Source organism: Cupressus sempervirens, chromosome 9 (assembly GCF_028749045.1).
Source record: "Cupressus sempervirens isolate cs-2001-9-10 chromosome 9, ASM2874904v1, whole genome shotgun sequence".
Classification (NCBI taxonomy): Eukaryota; Viridiplantae; Streptophyta; class Pinopsida; order Cupressales; family Cupressaceae; genus Cupressus; species Cupressus sempervirens.
This window is the reverse complement of record NC_143126.1, coordinates 522,008,743-522,029,830: the sequence shown is the minus strand read 5'-3', so window position 1 is coordinate 522,029,830 and position 21,088 is coordinate 522,008,743. Positions and strand designations below refer to the sequence as shown.

Sequence of the window (21,088 nt, the reverse complement as noted above, 5' to 3'; positions counted from 1 at the left end):
CATGAAATAATTTAGGTGAGAAGATGAAGGATGAGTTGTCATTGATGATTAACATATCAGAAGGTTCCAAGCAGGGGTTAATCAAAACTAGAATCTTAAAATATTCTTGGGAGGATCTCAGCTTTTTGAATCCTAAGAAGGATCCAAAGCAATTACGTATAATCTTTAGGATTTCCCAGTTGAGGAGGGAGATTGGAAGGGTTCCCAAATTGAACCAGGTTGGAATTCTTTTCATTTTGAAGGAGAGGGGATTGAAATTAGAAGACCACTCAAAAAATAGGAAGGGAAATAATCCGAAGCATAATTTTCCCTCTTCTAAGAAATAATTCTTAAGAGATTCCACATAACATTCTATGCAAAAATTATTTATGTTCAATACGAGAAATACTTACTTGAGCCATAAACAAAAAGTTCCACCAATCAAACATCCTTGGAGAGTATTTTATGTTCTAGAATGCCAACAATTTGAAGGAGCTCAAAAATGCATCTACATTCAAAGGGGAGCAGAGTTGTCTACCTAAGATTTATGAATATGAGGGTTAGGGTTTTTGGCCAATTCTTTGTTAATTGAATCATGGGATTTGCTACTGGATTCCAGAGATCCACCTAGAGCAATTTATTTTCTCTGGAAGCAAAAGGAGGAATGGAAGATGACAACTGAATAGCCTAAATCCCATCTAATTTGCAAGGGAAGGAATTATTGAGGGGGATGGGTGGAGCTTGGGGGGATTTCCTATTTCTTCAGGACTTGGTGCATCTCTCTTTCCTTGTCATGATTTGAGGACTAACTTTCCTATATTGTAGAGCCAAGTGTAGGAACACACTTCTGGCATTTCTAAATAGCATTTTCTTTAGTCTCTTTTTAGTAACCTAGAACCAAGGAATTTCAACTTGGGACTAAGTGGGAGTGAAACAAGAAGGGAAACTGAAGATCTTCATCCTCCATATAGAGGATTGACTGAAGGGAGAAGAGGGAGAAGAAATGAATAACATAATGGCAATCCTTGCAGTGGTCAAGCATAGTGAATGTTTCCATCTCATAAGATGAAATATAATAATACTTAATTTTTATATATAATTTACTTTAAAAGATAGTTATATTTAGAAAAAAATTAAAAATAATAAATAAAGTACATACAAATAAATAATACAATCATAATAAAAAAGAAACATGATTAAAATAATAAAAATAAAATAGTTCACTTAAGAAAACGTTGGTGGAGGGAAAACACATGTTCCTACCCTCACTTTATGCAATTTACTATTATCTTATTTTAAAAATATACTTCTTATTCTCATATATTAAATTTTATAATTTAATTATTATATTCTATTATATTTAGATATAATTTAACTTTTCTATACAATTTTTGATTTTTAATATAATTTACTTTGAAATATAAAAATGTAAATTAAAAATAAAAATAAACAAAATACATACAAATAAATCATACAATTAGAAAGGAAACACAATATTTAAAATAAAAAAAATCCACTTTAAGGGAGGTGGTGGAGGAGCAATATATGTTTGTACCCTCACTTTATGCAATTTACTATCATTTTATATTTTATATAATTTAATTCTTATTTTTATATATTAAACTTACTAATTTTATTATTATATTCTAGTATATTTTTAAAATATCATAATACTTAATTTTTGTATATGATTTTTATTTTTAATATAATTTACTTTGAAATATAATTATACTGAAAAATAAAATGTAAATTAAAAAAATGAAGAAAATACATACAAATAGATAATACAATCATAATAAAAAGGAAACACAATAATAATAAAACAAGGGGCTTGCAAGAGCTAGAGTCCCTTGTCTTTTGCTAAAAAAATAGATGATTGTTTTAGTGATTGATTTGTCAAATTTTGTATTAATCATATATATTTTAAAATATTAATCCATAAGTATGTAATTGGAAGATAATGTACAAATATATAGTGTGATAAGATCCAATGCATTTCTTGCAAACAATCTTATGGTAACAAAATTAATACTAGTTATTGTAAATAAATCTATTTTAAAATAGACAATAATAAAATAATTATATATACTTATTTCAATCTATATTCGTAGTTAAAATTGTTGGAAAAATTAATATTTAATAGAAAAGACAAGTTATGCGGTATGCAAAAAGCAATAATCATATTTGTCTGTTAAGCAAAATTCATATTTCATTGCAAAATAGAATCCAATAAATAAACAACATTTATAATAATGTTTGAACTTGGAAGATATCTAAATTTTTTATTTGAAATAAAATCAACAATATTGGAAGGAATATGCAATATAGGCCATAATATTTTAAGGACAACAACAAAAATATTCTCCATCTATCAAGAGGGAAAATAATAAAGAAATGCATTGAAACACATCCATATGTTTCCTAAAATGAAGAACAAAAATATTTTAGTTGTGTATATAGGTAAATCCCAAAAAAATTGGACAAAAAAAAGTTAAGACCATTGTTGTTGCTTGTGTTCAGATAAAAAAAAAAGGAGGTACTTTTATAGAGTATTTTTGAAGGCATTGTTAACATCCAAACAGGAGGCTACAAACCTTTAAACAATTAATATCTACCTGAAAATCATTGTGGAAAGAATAGAGAAAGGAGAAACACCATGAACAATTATTTAAACATAAATGAACAATTTTTTGAAATGAATATAAAAAAGAAATATTAAATGCTTTCAATTAAGGTCATCAATTAACTACACTAAAACATACGTTATTTCCATGACCTGAAAAATATAACGAAAACTAACTATTTATCAGCTATAGCCAAGGAAATTCATTATCAATAAACAAATAATATGAATAAATGAGAAGACAAGACTAGACAATACATCACCCATTGTAATAAAATAGTAAGAGTTTATAAAAAAGAAGAAGTTATTATGTGTGTAAAACAAAAATAACTTACATCATCCACTGTAATAAAATAGTAAGAGTTTGTAAAAAAAAAGTTATTGTGTGTGTAAAACAAAAATAACTTAAAAGGTAGGCGAAAATTTATTTTAGCAAGTACTGTTTATTAAAAAGGAAGATATTTTGAAAGGAATGTTTTGACTATTTCATAAAATAATTATTGAGTTGGATGGGCAATATCATTATTGCAAACTGAATAATGTTGAAAAAAAATCCTCTGAAAAATTATTATGGGCAGTGTTGTATATGTTGAGGAAGATTGATGATAATAATGAAATAAAATGTAACATTGTGTGTAACAAACCGAGTTCTTTGAATCATAATCTAATATAAATGATAGAGCTCAAGATTTATTTATCTGAGTATTCTAAATGTTCCAGAAAATCATTGCACAGTACATTGCATGAAATACTAGTATTCTAGCTATTCCAAGGGCCAATTGTTTCCAAACTATGAGGCAAGATTTAGAGAAAGCATGACATACAGACAAGGAGGAATATCAAATATAGTTACAAGAGTAGGAGACAATCTAGGTAACAATCCAAAAGCCCCCCCACCATTAATAATAGAGTTGTTAGAGTGATCAGAACTAGCGACACTATTGGCATGGCTAGAATCCACAATATTATAGTTCTTCACAACTTGCAAATAAATATGTAAGTCTCATCATTCCTGGTCTCAAAAATTCCTCTTCTCATGCAAAAAATGCCACATCATAAGAAGATGCATTTTAAAGAAATTTTTTTTTGAGCCCTTAAAAATATGGATTTTAATAGATGTTTAATACTTATCTCCTTCAATATTTAAGTTATTTCTAAAATCCACATGAAAATAATTGGCACTATGGAGGCATTTGGTTCTGTTGAGGTTACTAAAAAAGGTTTACTCAATGTCTTTCATGGAGTCTATAATTTTTTCTACATTATGTTAGAACACTTAGATTATACGGCTTCAAAAACCTTAGTTGTTCAGAGACATATATCTAACTTTGTCGAAAAAAATCAATGCCTCTAACATTTTCTATAACCTGATGGAGGGTTTCAAATGAGCTTTTTATCATAATATTGTATTAGAACTGAAAATATCTTCACGCCTTTGAAAATATCTTCTCCATTATTTAAATGCTTCCCTAGACTGCCGATTTGGCTAGCAAGATCATCTACTTTCATATCTTCCAAACTCAAATATTTTCTAAAGAACTCTCAACCTTTGCATCATTTCTTTCAATAACTTCTTCAATTTATTTCTTAATCATAAGGCCTTTATGATGACTAGGTGGAAAGATGAACTGTTCAAACTAGACCTAAGAACAAGGGCTTTTATTTTTAACTAACTTTCGATCACTTCCATTCTCATCTTCATCTTTGCATCCAAATTCTTGAGGCATTTTTCTCCTAGGGCATGCAATAGAAGTTGATGTAGTATGTGGAAAAACTTCCTATTTGTGATCATGACTCTTACTTAACTCTTGCTTAATCCATCAGACCTTTTTACTTACTAAACCATGTTTTGATGTTTTAGAGAAAAGATAGTTGAATACACCAATTTGTCCCTCAAAATATCACATGTAACAATCAGTCTAAAAAATTGAAGGCAAAAAAAAGATTAATTAGATAGCAAAAAAAAATTATGAAATTTACTACAAGATGTGCCAAATAGTAGAATATTCACTCTGAAAACAAAGCCCTATCTTTTAAAAATATTTCCTTAAAAAAGAGATGTCAAAGAATATGTACTTGGCTAAGGAGGATAATGGATATGTGGCCAAGGAGGAGCTTCACATGGAATGGTAGCACAAACTGAAAGTTAGTAGCTACGAATATAAAAAAATGCCCAAAACATAGAAAATTATAGAAAGAAAAAGAATGAAGATGTCTGGAGTCTTCCATACAATGACAAAAACTATCTACTATTAATTTCATAATGAGAGTAGACATTCTTTGTTAAAGTATAATGTTGAAAACCATTTTTATCCAAGGAGTACATAACATACCACTCTGACTTGGGGTTTTCATTACTTGAAGAATATGAACTCTGTATAACTCTATTTTGATGTGTTCTTAAGAATAGATTCCCTGCAACAAATACAAACCCTTTATAAAAATATATAAGGCTATTGTAATACAATATAAATCCAATATTGATGTGATATGAATAAAAAAAACTCAAGTAATATATAAGACAAGAAAGCTATAAGGCAGAATGAGCCATAGAATATAATGGAGAAAATGGAGAAAGAAAACTACATTGGTTTTACTTATCTCCAACCCAACCCAAAAAAACACCAAAGCTTTGTGAGTATTCTAGAAAGCAAGTATGAAATATAAAACAACTACCATATAATGGCTTAGTACTTGCCTTAGTTTTAATAGTTTTTAGTATAAATCTAATGTTAAAACAATAAATTTATCATAGTATATAAATTTTTTTTATCAATACAAATCTTATATAGTTAAATTCTATTCATATATGGATAAGTGCACAAAGTTGTGGTGCCAAAAGGGGGGTATAAGTGGACACCTTTTTCCTAAAATCTGTAAATTTTGAACTTCAACAAGAATTTGAAGATAGTTACGCTCAAAAATTTTAGATAAGACAAAAAAAAAGTCATAGTCTTTTGAATCTAGTTTCTAAACTACTAATTTTTTTTCAAAATGGTTTAGTTTTATGTCCTCAAAAAATGGGGCCACAAAAAGTGGTACTGTTTATTCCAAAAAAACATAGCACAGTACAAAGTGTGGCCCCCCTAAAATTTTAACTTTTTTTTTGAAATTTTTAAATCGCTCTAGTCAAAAGTTACTTAACACTATGTAGTTTATCCCAGATTTTTTGAGTAATTTTATAATGTCTATTTTTTTTTTAACGATTTTTTTAACTAGACACATCCCAAAAACGTGAAATATCTGTGTGCTCTCCCTTGAAATAATTGAAAACTAATCTAAAATCAAAAGTTTTTTTTTTCAAAGTGTGTAGAATGGAGTCTAGTTTCTAAAAAACTAAGTTGTTACAAAATTTGATGAACGAGCTAAAATCTATAGCCCAATTAGTACGTGGTGGTTTTTGACAAAAAATGAACATACATTCAAAAGAAATTATAGATGAAAGGCTTGAAATAGTTCAAATTAAAAATAAATTATATGGTTAGATAGCTAACACAGAGACCTATAATGCTATGTAACCTGATCTTATCGATACCCAACCACGAGAAATCTTGAAGAGGAGCACAGAAGAAAAAACAATCATTTTTTGTATGCTTGTTGGAAAACACGTCTCAGGCCTGTTTAACAAATCCAAACCTTTGGGTTGGATCTCCAAGGCAAAACCAAGCCTTATTCTTGGTTTTGATTAAGGTTTAAATAGCACGTGCGCCCTATAGCACGCACAAGCTATAGCGTGCACGCGCTATAGCATGCACGCGCTATTTAAACCTCAGCTCTTAATAGGGCGCACTATAGTGCATGCGCGCTATAGGGCGTAAGCACTATAGTGCTCATGCACTATTAAGATGTAAGTTGCAAAAGAGAACTAGGTGGGGGGGGGATAGGGGAATGGCTATGTGTGTGCATGAAAGAGATAGAGAGAAAGTAGGGGATAGGAGAGGGGAGGGAGTACAGGATGGGAGAGAGAAAGTGAGAAAGAGTAGGGGTGGCAAAGAGAGTATATGATGAGAGAGAGAGACTAGGGTGGCAAAGAGAGGAAGTGTGAGAGAGAGTATGGGTGGAAAAGAGAGAGTGCGGGATGGGGGAAAGAGATTTAAAGTAGGGGATGGGAGAGAGAGGAAGTGTAGTGTGACAGAGAGTACAAGTTGAGAGAGAGAGATTAAGAGTAGGGGATGAAGGAGAGAGAGAGTAGGTTATGGGAGACAGAGTGGGAGAGGAAGAACTTGAGAGAGAGGAGGATGGGAGTGCATGTGTGTGAAAGAGAGAGAGTATGGAATGGGAGAGGGGGAAGACAAAGTAGCTCAAGAGAGAGTAGGGGATGGAAGAGAGAGTAGGCGATGGGAGAGGGAGTGGGAGAGGGGGAGACAGGGGGGAATAGAAATGTGTGTGTGTGTGTGTGTGTGTGTGTGTGTGTGTGTTTGTGTGAGAGAGAGAGAGAGAGAGAGTAGGGGATAGGAGAGAGTGTGAAAATTTAAGAGAGACTAGAGGGTAGCAGAGAGGGAGAGAGTGGAGAGGGAGAGAGTAAGAGTGAGAGTGAGAGAGAGAGTAGGCAGTGGGAGAGGGAGTGGGAGAGGGAGAGCAAGTGAGAGAAAAAGTAGGGGATGGAAGAGGAGAGAGGGGGGATAGGTGTGTGTGTGTCAAAGAGAGAGAGTCAAGAATGAGAGAGGGTAGAGAGAGATAGAGAGAGTAGGAAATGGTAGAGGGATGGAAGAGAGAGGGAGGGAGAGAGAGAGAGAGAGAGAGAGAGAGAGAGAGAGAGTAAGTAGGCGGTGGGAGAGGGAGTGAGAGGGAGAGAGAGGTGGAATGGAAGCATTTAAGAGAGATAGAGAAGGGGATGGGAGAGAGTAGGCAGTGGGACAAGGATTGCGAGAGAGAGAGAGGGGAATGGGAATGTGTATTTATTTATAAGAGAGATAGAGTAAAGGATGGGAGAGAGTGTGAGAGTTTGAGAGAAAGTAGTAGGGGATGGGAGAGAGAGTGTGAGTGAGAGAGAGAGAGAGAGAGAGAGAGAGAGAGAGAGAGAGTAGAGAGGAAGAAAGAGAACTTGAGAGAGATAGACAATAGGCAGTAGGAGAGGGAGTGGGAGAGGGAGAGGGAGAGGGAGAGAAATAGGGGGGATGGGAGTGTGTGTGACAGATGTAGAGAGTAGGGGATGGGAGAGAAGAAGAAGAGTGGGGGGATAAGAGTTTGTGTATCTATGAAAGTGAGAGAGTAGGGGATGGGAGAGAGTGTGAAAGTGTGAAAGTAGGAGGTGGAAGAGAGAGAGTACAATGATGGGGGAGAGAAAGTAGGCGATGGGAGAGGAAAAGAGAGAGGGGGGATGGGATTGTGTGTGTAAGAGAGATAGAGAAGGGGATGGGAGAGAGTGTGAGAGTGTGAGAGTAGGGGGTGGATTAGAGAGAGAGTACGACGATGGGGGAGAGAAAGTAGGTGGTGGGAGAGGGAAAGAGAGAGGGGGGATGGGGGTGTATGTGTAAGAGAGATAGAGTAGGGGATGGGAGAGAGTGAGAGTGTGAGAGAGTAGGGGATGGGAGAGGAGAGAGAGAGTAGGGGATAGGGAGAGTGTGAGAGTGAGAGAGAGTAGGGGATGGGAGATGAGAGAGAGAGAGCAAGGGATGGCAGAGAGAAAGTAGGCGGTGGGAGAGAGAGTGGGAGAGGCAGAGAGAGCTTGTACAAGATGGGAGAGAGAGAGAGAGTAGAGAGGGAGAGAGAGAACTTGAGAGAGAGATAGTAGGTAGTAGTAGTGTGAGTGTGAGAGAGAGTAGGGGGTGGTAGAGAGAGTACGACAATGGGGGAGATAAAGTAGGCGGTGGGAGAGGGAGAGAGAGGGGGAATGGGAATGAGCGTAAAAGTGAAAAACTAGGGGATGGAAGAGAAGAGAGAGAGTAGGGGATGGGGGAGAGAAATTAGGTGGTAGGAGAGAGAGAGATAGGGGGGATAAGAGTGTGTGTGAGAGATCTAAAGAGCTAGGGATGGGAGAGGAGAGGGGGTGAGAGAGGTAGAGAGAGTAGGTGGTGGGAGAGGGAGAGTGAGAGAGAGTAAAGGATGGGAGAGAGTAGGAAGAGAGAGAGGGAGGGGATGGGAGAGAGAGTAGGGAGGATAGAGAGTAGGGAGGATGGAGAGTGATGTGTTTTGAGAAAGTAGGGGGTGGCAGAGAGAGAGAGTACGACGACGGGGGAGAGAAAGTAGGTGGTGGGAGAGGAAAAGAGAGAGGGGGGATGGGAGTGTGTGTGTAAGAGAGATAGAGTAGGGGATGGGACAGAGTGTGAGAGTAGGGGGTGGCAGAGAGAGAGAGTACGACGATGGGGGAGAGAAAGTAGGCAGTGGGAGAGGGAAAGAGAGAGGGGGTGATGGGGGTGTATGTGTAAGAGAGATAGAGTAGGGGATGGGAGAGAGTGAGAGTGTGAGAGAGTAGGGGATGGGAGATGAGAGAGAGAGAGAGAGAGAGCAGGAGATGGGGGAGAGAAAGTAGGTGATGGGAGAGAGAGTGGGAGAGGCAGAGAGAGCTTGTACAAGATGGGGGAGAGAGAGTAGAGAGGGAGAGAGAGAACTTGAGAGAGAGAGATAGTAGGTAGTAGTAGTGTGAGGGTGAGAGAGAGTAGGGGGTGGTAGAGAGAGTACGATGATGGGGGAGAGAAAGTAGGCGGTGGGAGAGGGAGAGAGAGGGGGAATGGGAATGTGTGTAAGAGAGACAAAGTAGGGGATGGGAGAGAAGAGAGAGAGTGGGGATGGGGGAGAGAAATTAGGAGGTGGGAGAGGAGAGGGAGAGAGATAGGGGGGATAAGAGTGTGTGTGAGAGATCTAAAGAGCCGAGGATGGGAGAGGAGAGGGGGTGAGAGAGGTAGAGAGAGTAGGTGGTGGGAGAGGGAGAGTGAGAGAGAGTAAAGGATGGGAGAGAGTAGGAAGAGAGAGAGGGAGGGGATGGGAGAGAGAGTAGGGAGGATGGGGAGTGATGTGTTTTGAGAAAGTAGGATTCATAGATCTGAGCATCTGTTTGTTCCTATGTGATTCTCGAACCACTTCAAGGAGACCAAAATTCACTATTTTCCAAAACTCCTGAAAGAACTCAATTGAAAATCCATCAGGGCTAGGAGCCTTACCTTTCTTCATGTTAAAAACTACATTCTCCAATTCAGTCGGCGAGATAGGATGTAAGAGAGCCTCATTCATCTCCAGAGAAACAAGGTGAGGAATGTTGTCCAAGATCTCCTTCTTCTCCTCCCTAGCATCAAGATCGTCCTTAGAAAAGAGATATGAAAAATAGTTGATTGCAACCCTCAAAATATCACAATTGGAAGAAAGATGATCCCCTTCAAGCTAGATCAAAGAGGATAAAGAATTCCCCTGTCTCCGAGCCTTGACCAAATTATGGAAGAATGCAGTGTTTCTATCCCCCTCCTAAAGCCAGTCAACACGAGATTTTTGCTTCCAAAAAATCTCCTCTCGAAGTTCCCACTCTTCTAATCCTTTAAGGGCCAAGGACTCAGCTTCAGTTAGGCCAACAGTCCTCCCTTGATCCCGAATCAACCGAGTAATGTTGTCTAACCTAGTCTAAGCAACAATCCTCTGAGCCTATAGATTCCCAAAACTTTGTTTATTCCACCTCTTAAGCCTGTACTTAACATGCTAGAGCCTCTTATAGAAAGTATACATTGCCATCCTGTGGGCAGGTATCCCCTCATACCACCAATCCACCATTAGGTCCTGCAAAGAATGGTCTCTTAACCACATTAACTGAAACTTAAAAGAAGGGTTTTTGGTGATTCCATAAACAGTAGTCGAGAGCTTGATGGGCCAATGATCCGAGCCTCTCCAATCAAGAATTTTTGAACTGGTGTTCAGCCTGATATTCATCAAATAACAGGAAACCAAAAATTTGTCGAATCTTTCTGAGATAGCCTCAACACCACATCTCCTATTATTCCATGTAAAAACACCATTTTTCGGCTTCACATCAATGAGCTTCAAGGAATCTATCATATCTCTAAGAAGATTTGCAGAAGGGTCTAGCTTGGCAATCCCACCATGTTTTTCATCTAAACTAGTAATAGAGTTAAAATCCCCAACCAAAATCCATGGGAGAAATGGATCTAAGGCTCGGATGTAACTAATATGAGCCCAAAGTTGTGACTTGCCTGAAATATCAGGAGGAGCATAAATATTGGAAAGAAGGCATCTTTCTCCTGTGTCCAAACAAGATATAACCAAAGAGATAGAAGATCGACTAGAAATCCACCATAAGGGGAGAACTTTTCTCGGGTTCCAAAAACAAGCAACTCCCCCTGAACTGTTCTGAGCTCCTACCCCTGAAAAATGTGTATTTTAATAACATTTAACATTTGGTAATATTTTCAGATTTTTGAAAAAAAATAGTAATAGTATAAAGAGCAAAAAATAATAGTAATAGTATAAACATGACAAAAACTATAATCTGCTCCTAGAATAATAAAAAATAAAATAATCCATAAAAAAGATGGTATCTCAGTTTATACCATTTACTATTATCTATATTTTATAATATAATTTTTATTCTCTTATACTAGTTTTTATAATTTTATTATTACATTCTAATATATGTTTGAAATATACTAATTATTAACTTTATAGTAATAAGAATGAATTTACAATAAATACAAATAGATATGATATTAATGAATAGTGTCAGCCAACACACTCCCAATACAAACGGACATCTCCACTCTGACCAACCTGTAACACTTGGCACCATTTTTGGAAAAACACAATAAAGAATTTAGCTAAATTATAGGACCACTCCCCACCAAAATAGCCTCCCACCAAAATAGCATCCTATGAAATTAAAATTAAACAATCAGTATAAATCACCATTTCACTGCTTCTCTGTTTCCTAACATGGGAAATTGGAATCCTTCCAAAATTTCTCAGCTTTGTGTTTTCATTTTAGTGTTTTTCCCTCCTCCCTTGGCGTTTTTGATCCGTTTTTCTTCTTCAATCGGCTGTTTCAGAAAACGATTTGCTTTTTCATAAAATGCAGTTTTTAGGTTTTCTTTGTATGGTTTTGTAGTTGAATGCCACCACTTTCTTCCATATAAAGATGAAGAAATGAATCTTTCTAGATTTCTTCATATATTTTGTCAAGAATGAAAGGTTATCAGTAGCATGAAGTTTTCTCGAACGTCTTCTTCCTTGCAGAGAAAGAAATGTTTATCTGTGGTATGAAGGAAAGATAGCTGTAAATATCTTCGGCAATTTTCCTTCCTTCAACAAAACACCCTTGCTCCGGAGAGATCAGAGAACTGAGAAGAGGCTAATATTAAACTTTTAAAAGTTGTGTTAATCTTTTATTTCCTGAAAAAATAGCCTCAGGGTCTTTGAAGTTTGGTCTGATGGGTATTTAGAGCATTTGCCAGCCCTTGTAGATCTGAAATGTCTTAATATGGGTCAAAAGATTTGGGTTTGTACCATGTACTTATTTTTTACTATTTCTTGTAGGATTCTTTTCTAGAAGGTAGGGATTGGAGGAGATGGGTGAAAGAGATAAAAACTGGTCTCATTCTCTTGCACCTTCTCATCTTTGGAACAAGAGTGATGGGAGATTGTTTCACAATTTTGCTGAATATAATAATTTGTCTAGGTCCGCCTCTGGATCACAGCTTCACTCATTGAACAATGTCCCAAATCTTGGAACGCCTCTCTCATCTTCCTTTACTGGTGATTTTCATTCTCTTCATATGAAGGAAGAAGATAATGGGGTGGCCATTTGTTTCGAAAACAAGCTGCCATTGAAATTCCACATTGGAGGGCTTGCTGGGACTCTGCAAAGTGCTGCTACTTTGAGAGCCAACAGAAGGAGAAGAATGGTCAGGCAGAGGAGGAGAGTGGGTAGTATGACTATGGAGGTCAATTTGAAGCAGAGCTCTCATTCCTTGGCTTCCATTGAGGAATCCCAATCCACCACGCAGCGACATAAGTCTAGAGGCCGAGGTCACATTGACAACAATGTCGAGCACAAAGAAAATGATCAGGTGGGTGATCTTTTTCTTTGTTAAGATAATGATCAGGTAGGTGATCTTTTTCTTTGTTTTTTATTAGATAAGCAGGGAAAGAGGCCTGAGCCATTATACATGCTATTTGGGTATTGGGAATGCTAGTGTATGGGGAGAGGCCGGAACCATTAGTTTTATTCATTTGGTTTCATTTTCATATAGCTTGTTTGGGTGTTGAGGATTCTAGTGCACAGAAAGAAGCCAGAAGCGTTTGTGTTTTTTTTAATGATTGAGTTTTGGTATTGATATTGTTAGTGTATGGAAAGAAGCCTAAACCATTATACTTTTTTGATAATTTAGTTCCCGTTTGATGTAACTTGTTTGGGTATGGAGAATGCTAGTGTATGGGAAGAGGCCAGAAACATTAGTTTTATTCTGGTGATGATTGGGTTTCAGTTTAATGTAACTTGTTTGGGTGTTGATAACGTTAGTGTATGCAAAGTGGCCAAAACCATTGGGTTTGTTCCTTTGATAATTGGAAAGAGGCCAAAACGATTAGTTCTATTCTTTTGGTTTCAGTTTCATACAACTTGTTTGGGTATTGAGAATTCGAAAGCCAGAAATGTTAGGTTTATTCGTATTGATAATGCTAGTGTATGGAAAGAGGCCAGAATCATTAGTTTTATTCTTTTGATGATTGGGATTCAGTTTGATGTAATTTGTTTAAATATGAACAATGTTAGTTTTTTAAAATTTGAAGATTGATGTAACTTGTTTGAATATGAACAATGTTAGTTTTATAAAATTTGAGGATGGTGAGGTGGTTGGGAAGAAAAATGCTATGATATGACATCCATCATTTTTAAAACTAGTCCTTGCAGGAATTGGTGAAAAAAGATCTCAAGTTTCTTCTGCAGAAGGAGCTCCGAAACAGTGATGTGGGTTCTCTTGGAAGAATTGTGCTTCCAAAAGTGAGTGTATTTTTTATTTAAATTTTGTTTAAACTATTTCCCTTCTATTGAATTTGTAATTCTTGGCTGATTTCTGTTACTTTGACTGACACAAAGATACAGTATGTGGGTTCTCATGAATTTTTACTATAATGGATGAAGACATCTGGTTTGTATTTTGGTTTGAGAGGAATGAAGAAATAGAAAAGGCCTCTATAAACACTGCGATATTTTTCTAAATGGGAAAAATTTACAGAAAGAGGCTGAAGCCCATCTTCCCACCCTTACTGCTCGAGAAGGAATCGTATTATCAATGGAGGAGATTGATGGCCCAAGAAGATGGAACTTCAAATACAGGTCTTTGTCAATAACCCATTTCGATAGTAAAAACTTTAATCTCTATAAAAACCCATTTTGAATGTAGAAACCTAATTTTGATTGAAAACTTATTTTGATAGAAGAAACCTAATTTTGATTGAAACCTGTTTCGATAGTAGAAACCCAAATTTTATCAAAAGCCCATTTGAATATTGTATTATATTAATGAATCAAGGCAGTGCTAGTTTTTGAATGTTGTATTATATCATGAATTAAGGCAGTGCTAATTGTTTCTAGGTTTTGGCCGAACAACAAAAGTAGAATGTATATCTTAGAGAAGACAGGTTTGTGTATTTATAATGCTTCTTTCCCTTTCGTTTTGTGTTCTCCTTTATTAATGTCACTGAAGCATAGATAAAATGTAATATTTTTGCAGGGGAGTTCGTCAAAACACATGACCTTACCCGTGGAGACTTTATAATGCTGTACAAAGATGCTGCGAGGGGAAAATATGTAAGTAATTTTAGAGTTTATTGTACTCTACAATTTTTTATTTTGATTTTATTGTATTGGATTTTTTTGAGGTATCATATCACAATCTGTTATTCTTCTTATTCTAATTCCGTTTAAGATCATATTCTATGAAGTTTGGAGTATCAACTTTAAGATCAGATTTCAGATTTCTCACTTCTTAAATTCTAAATTGTATTTTGGATCATATTCGATGATGCATCAATTGAAAGAAAACAATATCAAACATGAAATGCTTAAAAAGACAAAATCCAAAACTAATAATAAACAGTATAACAAAAACTTGATATCATCAATTACTATACGATATGTTCGCCTATTATTAACAAAAATGTACATTGAGATTCATGGTGAGAATGACGTGGAATGTTTTTTTCGTTTAATAGGTAATAAGAGGAAAGAAAGCTGGAATAAGTCAGGAAAGTTCAGGCAATTCTGGTGAAAGAAACATAGATTGCTTATCCTCAAATGCAATAGAAGATGGCAATGTGAAGTCTGTGAATATATGGAATATTAACAATGAATCAGTGGAAGGTGCATATATGGGTCCTGCCGTGGAGGAGGATATATTTTCTATGTCTGAGGAGTTTTCAATAGATTTTGCTTCTGGCATACCCAATTGGCCTAAACTGGAATCCATTCCCAGTTTTGACTCTGATGAAATGTCCATTGAAGACGTTTGGAATAATTATGAGTCCCTAATGTAAAAGATTCAGATAAACTTGATGGATTTTTTTGTGTGGGTGTCGAATGCCATCATTTTGCAGAAATCAAGATTGGTATTGTATGCTAGAGGACGGTTTTACAGCTACTATTATATCCTATGTCGGCTGCTACTAATATTTTGGTTGAATTACCCTTTCAAATTATTTTACAGCTCAGATTACTTTTTTCGTCAGCGCGGGTTAGAATCTCAATCTGCTGACACTGCTGTACTTTTGCTTATTGTTCATATATTATGAATATAACTAATCCTATCTAATTGTGAAAAGATTTCAGATCATCACCAAGGAAACACCAACATCAGATTTCAGATTTCTCTGTCTCAACATTAACCTTTTGTAATGGTTTTCTATTTGACATATTACCGTGTAATATCTTTCTTTGCATTTGTGATTGAGTTCTATTATAATCTGTCGAAAAATTTATATACATAATTTCTATTTTCATTTTGAACAACTCATTTGTAAATTGTTTCCATTAGAACCTAAGCTGATGGGAAACATCAATTTCCCCAACTAAAACGTAATCTATACATGCCATCTTTTTTAGACAGTTGTCTTTAAAGCACTAGACAATTGTCTTTAAAAATAATAATAATGTATATTGTATAATTGATACTAGATAATCTCAAATATGGATTTCAACAGTAAGACAAGACTAAAAATTAGTCTAAATTTTTGTATATTAAATAAAATATATTTAGTACCAAATCATACTGATAAAATTAACATTAAAACTTTTTAATAAAGTAGAATGAAATCTATCATATACATTTTATATTATTGGAATGAACAAGTAGAAAATTATATATTAATTAATTAATTAATTAGTATGTAATCTCCCATTTAGCATACAAAACTAATTAACATTATAACTTTCTTAAAAAGTCCAATGATATCTATCACATATATTCTTGATTTTGGGAATGAGTAGTAAGAAATCTACATTCATAGTTTTTTAAAATGGATAATAGGCTTAAGCCATGGTTAATTATTATTATTATTATTAATAAAGTACAAAGTAATCTTACTAGTGTATACATACCTAAAAATTATTTATTTCCTACTTTATGTCAAGTACCCTAGGAAACTATCAAACCATGAACTTGAAGAATTACCAAAGCCATGAACCATACCAAAGTTATTTATTATTTTCTAATACTTTCAAGAACATGCTCTTCAATCCCCTCATTATTCAATTATATAATCTATCACATGTAACTCACGAATTGGGTGCTTATTTTAGAATATTCAAACCCATTCAAATAATCCCTGTGATATAGTAAGGTCTATGATAATTTGGGTTGGAAGATTATATTAAGATAAATATTTTTTTTAGTTTTTTAATTATATATGAATAAAATCATTGGTCAAAGGTTAAATTTTTTTTCCTAACATTCTCTTACATTTTGACAAAGATCTAAAGTAAAATACAAAACTATAACCTAAAACATTAGGGTTTATGAGAACCATAGACTCACTATATCGCTCAAGCTTATTTGTACTCCTAGCATTGTAATTGCATCTACAACATTCACCATCTAGAATCAAAATTCTTCAACTTACCCTCCTACCCTCTAACATGCACATGCATAAAATGGTTCTAAACAATTATTTTCTTTATGGCCAGTATGAAAGGTTGTCTTCATCAAACATATGAAGTACATGAAAAGGAGTGACCAAAATGGGTTCTTAAGTAGCCAATTTTCACTCTAAAACTAGGAAGAACTCATCTTAGATGAGAAATTGAAGATAATTACACTCAAAATATGAATACATAATATTAAATTCATAGTGCATTTACACTATAATTTCTAAAGTACAATATCATTTTAAATGGTGGAGATTATAGGGTTAAAAAAAAGAGATCACATAGAGTGATCCAAATTATGTCAAATTATTTAACATTATGTATTTTATGTTTTATCTTTTTGCTAATTTTTGAATGATATATCATTTCTTATTTAATATATTCAAAGTAGTTACATTTGGAAAAATAAATTGTGCATGCATGCTCCTAATATTTTAGAGACTAATTAAAAGCCAATTTTTAATATGTATAGTTTTCAAAATTATAATTTATTTTAGAGTTTGTTGAATGGGTAAAAAACAAGATAAAAATAACATGTATTATTTTTTGATAAATAGTGGGGACACAAGATGTGATAGGAATTGAGGCCTTTGGTGGCACCTGGAAGAGTTACAAATACATTGTATCAATGGCAAGTTTTGTCATTAATGACAATATATGTTCTCATGTTCATGACATACATAGTTTCTACATATCATATGTGATTTATTAGATCAACAAGGATAGCGGTTGAGTAAATTAGACATGCAAGATTACATGTGTATAGTGGAATGACTATAGATATCATATCTATGTTTGTTATGATTCAAATGATGATTTGATTAAGTTACAATGTTTTCGGTGAAGATACGTAGCAAACCAGTATACATGAAATACCAACAGAGATAGTTGTAGGTATTTTGGCTATATCTTATTGGTGAACATGAATTAACCATGGCGAGATTATAAGGTGATAGAAGACTTGTTCATGCATGTATGTTTATAAGTGATGAGTATGTGGATTAGTCTAGAAAGATTGCTAGTGTGAAATGTGTGGTATATTTTACTAGCAGCGCTAAGAAAGCATGTGATTTATTATTGAAAAATGTAATAGATATTTTGTGTAACATGTGGGAAAGTTAATGTAATGATGCTTATAAAGGTATGTATTCCTTAGTGTGGTCCTATGTGATTAATTGTACATTGGGAAAGCTCTAACAGGATGGCATAATTAATTATTTATAAAGGGTATAAAAAAAATTCATTTTTCTTGGTTGAGTATGTATATATGGTTGGTATGAATAGTATTTATGGATACGTATGATGCAAACTTTTATGATAGACAATGAGAGAAGAGAAATGATGTTGTTGGTCAATTAAATAGACTTCAAAGGAACTATTTTGGCAAGTTGTAGATTAGTCAGTTCATATTTATTGGATATGTTATCCTAAAAGTATCATCTTTAACATTTGTTGGAGCATTTAGGGAGTGTGTCTACTTTTATTTTCAACCTTTAAGAGGGTCAGAACCTTCTAGTTCAAGGGTTCAAGGTCTCCTAAAAGGGATCTATCCTTTAACATGGAGTATTATACTAAATGAACTATATTTGACTCTGAACATGGTGACATCCTTTCACAAGGAATTTATATATTAGTACATTATCTTGTGGGTACCATCCCCACAGGGGTTTTCCTTTTGATAAAGGGTTTCCATAGTCAACAAATTATTGTGTTATGGTGTATGGTTTTTTTTATTGTCAAGCATATTTTTTTTAATTTTTGGAAATCGAATTTATAAGTTTGGATTTAATTATATTTATTCACAACCGATTCACCCCCCTAGTTGTGTGTGGACTTTACTTCTTAACAAGATGGGATTGAATAAAATGAAGATAGAGAATTATATATATTTTCTTAACAAACTAGGGGAAAACCTAGTTGTGTAAGAAATATCCCTTTCTTATGCATGATTCTTAGGTAGAGAGTCTATTGTAGGTGGCTAGGGGGATGATAAAGTATGGAGCGAGTAGTGAGGTTTGGTAAGTTTTTTCCCAAGAGTGTAAAAGGGGTTATGTGTCATTTAAGAGGGAAGTGTTTTACAAAATTGGTTTAGCTAGATAGTGTTTGATCCCCTCTTTTATTTTTGATGGTTGTATTAGTTTTCAACACTTTAGTTTGTAAGATTCATCATTGAGCTTGAAGATTTGTTAGAGGGAGAGTGTCTTTTAGGTGATGACCTTACATGACTTCCCAAAAAGGATCTATTAGTGTTTCATGAACACCATACAAATACACATTGATAAGGAATATCCCTCCCTTATGCATGTTAGAGAATCATATTTTGGCTTGATTGACATGGACATGGGAAACCATGCATCCTAGGCTAGAATTTTTAGACAAAACAAATTAATGGGTACATGGATAAGAGTGAAAAATTGTTTGACATTGTGATTATCCTAATTAAATTGAGGAATATATTTATTACCTCTCTAATCATGCTCCATTTTTAAATTTCAAGGGTATTTGAGTATTCTTTCCTTTTTTAATCCCGAGTTTGATGAATATAGAATGGTACAGAGAGCACAAGAGAAGTGTGTTATATGGGTCTTCCAAAAAAAATTTAAATTATAGGTATGGATTCACATTTATAATCTTTTCCAACCATTGAAATGAATGCAAGAATGTTGCATCTTTTAAGAACAATTTCTCAACTAGGGTAGAATTTAAAACCCTTAATCAGTCATTAATAACTTCCATAAATGAAAGAATGAAACCAATCCCTTCTATGAGACTAAATAGTAGTGAGTTGCCAAAATTTTTTCCAAGTTATAGCCAAATCCAAGAAAGGAAATAAAAGCTATTGCACTTTCCTCAAAGTTGTCCATATTATGATAGAATCTGACCAATCTTCACCAAAATAGGGATAACTTATTCTACACATAATGAAAATAAGCCAAACCAAAAACAAATCAAAGCTAACTCATATATATATCCAAAAATATAAGTTTCATGTCTTTTTCATTCACAATGAGTTTTTACCAATCAAAACATTAGAGAAATTACAGGAAAAAATAACCAGAAAACTAAAATATACAACATCAAAATAATTTTTCTTCCATTCCAAATCTTTCCTCCAACTTCTCCAACTTACCATTTATTTTTTTGGAGACAAAATATATATAATTTGGAAACACATTGAACTCTCCAACTAACCTAAAACTACCCATTAACACCTTTAAACCAACTTTTAAAAAGTTGTCACAAAGTTGTCATTACAATTTTGGCAACTTTTGAACAACTTTTACAATTATTATCCGAATGAATTGAAAATTTCTCTAAACCCTTAAAATATGATAAATATTAATTTAAGACTACAATTAAACTATTTCCACTCTATTTTTATACATTTGAGTGGTTTTACCATACTTGACATTTTCTAGGACCTTGTAGGTCACTATGATTTTAATGGCTTTTCTAGCCTTACAAAATAATTTGAATGAACTCCAATAGGTCCCTACATAACATTAAAACAATATTAAAGATAATTTAAAATATTAATTTATCCATGAGACATGGAATGGATAGGTGCTCCTGCACCATACTCCCCAACTTTGGAAATATTCCAAGTCCTCTTGGAAATGGAGTTTCAAAGATCTCTTCATTTTCACTTTTGGTCTTTCAATTCTTTTGCTTGAGAATTTGAACTTGTTAAGAAAAAATTTATGTCCTCTACAATCTAATTTATTTATCACCTAAATTGAAATGAGTATAACAAAAAAATCATGGGCGAAAATCAATTAATTAGTTTCAAAATAAATCCCAAAATTTGCATCTTTCTCATCATAAATCTGATCACTCTCTAATATTTGTTCATTATTATCCTTGCTATCCGAAAATACTTCAACATAATCATTTTCAACAATGTCCATCTTCATGGGGTCTTCAATTGGTTCAACTTCCATATTAGATTCAATCAACTCTTCCTCTTTTGTTTCTTCTATACTTGTTTCTCTTTGCTCTTCCTTAAGTTCATTCTCTTTTTTCATATCTTTTTCAACTTCTTGAACATCTGCAAATTTAAATTCTTCATCTTTGTCACCATTTTCAATTTTCTGCTCTAGGATTTTAAGAAGTGCCTCCAACTTCTTTGTATGCTCCTTTGCTTCTTTTTCCAATATTTTAATCTCCTCTTGTCTTTTCCTTTTTTCTTCCTTCTTGTTCTTTTGTGAATCCATACCCTAAAAATTACCATGCATAAATTTCATAAACAAATCCATTTTCAAGAAAGTCTCTTTTACCTTTCTTCTTCTTGTCTTTGATACTACTCCTTGGGCCTTTCTCCTTCTTTCTCTCTTGGCCTAGTCTCTTGGTATCTAGGTTCTCTCTCTTCAACCTATAAAAGACACACACAACCACAAAATATCTTTTGC

The 21,088-nt window shown here is 34.1% G+C and overlaps 1 long non-coding RNA gene across 1 annotated transcript; it reads left to right on the top strand.

The window, feature by feature from the left end:
- The first annotated feature begins 13,355 nt into the window (after positions 1-13,355).
- Positions 13,356-14,180, top strand: LOC149539643 (uncharacterized). Its single transcript, XR_016355927.1, has 3 exons — positions 13,356-13,538; positions 13,774-13,874; positions 14,133-14,180. It is a non-coding gene; the product is annotated as an uncharacterized LOC149539643 (long non-coding RNA).
- Positions 14,181-21,088: the final 6,908 nt, after the last annotated feature.